This window comes from Haplochromis burtoni, unplaced genomic scaffold (assembly GCF_018398535.1).
Source record: "Haplochromis burtoni strain Fernald_Lab_line unplaced genomic scaffold, NCSU_Asbu1 Contig_228, whole genome shotgun sequence".
In the NCBI taxonomy this organism is placed as follows: domain Eukaryota; kingdom Metazoa; phylum Chordata; class Actinopteri; order Cichliformes; family Cichlidae; genus Haplochromis; species Haplochromis burtoni.
Window position 1 is genome coordinate 847,786 of NW_024582589.1, and position 949 is coordinate 848,734.

The window sequence follows — 949 nt, forward strand, 5'->3', positions numbered from 1 at the left end:
CCATATTTCTAGAAATGAGAGCTGCTCCATCCAAAGTGGGATGGATAAAGTGCTTATAATGTACACAACAGAGTGCTCTTTTAATATGTTGCTTTGCACATAAAGTTCATTGAACGGTCAGTAAGACTATCAAGGTACTAAATACCTGCAACTTTATTTTCAAACAAATCAGTCAGAGGAAGCTACGATGATGACCTCGGACTATGTCGGGTATCCAGTGCGTTAAAATAATACCAGAATTTGTCCTTTCAGGGTGTGCAAATATTAAAGAAACCAAAATGTGTAAAACATTAGTGTGTGACAGTCATGTTAACTTACTGTTAACACCAGCTGTTCCTGCTTCTGGATGTTATAGATTTTACAGTGACTTTTACAGGCTTTTAAATTGTAGCCATGTTCATCCAAATATCAGCAAACGTAAAACGCAAAGTTTAAACAGTACAAAGAAAAAGCCAGTGTTACCCAGCTTTAAAGACTTTAACGACAGAAAGCATGATGATGCTACGAGGAGCAGAGATAAAGAAGTGTGGGCGTGGCGAGGGTGTTTTCCTAACAGCTTCCAGCTCCATTCATCATTCTCAGATTCCTTGTGTAAGACGTGCTAGCTGCAGGTAGGACAGGGAGAAGAAGAGAGGCCCATTCTGACAGCTTTTGATGGATGACCTGCATATTTCACCATTTCTTATTAAATCTACTCAAAAATTTAAAAAAAAAACAGGGTCTTTCTTTTTTTAAAAGTTTTTAGCTGTATTTGTGTTCAGTCAGTGGGTAATCAGGAAAGTCTGCCCATTGCTCTGACAACATTTTGGAAATATGTGTGATCATGAATGTATTTTCTACCAAACATCAACCTTGCAAGAAAAAAAAGAAAAAACAGTTGTCCAGAGAGCAAAGCTGGAGTATTTCTTAGCTCGTCATAAGACAGAGCTATCTGTTCCTCAGTTGTCTC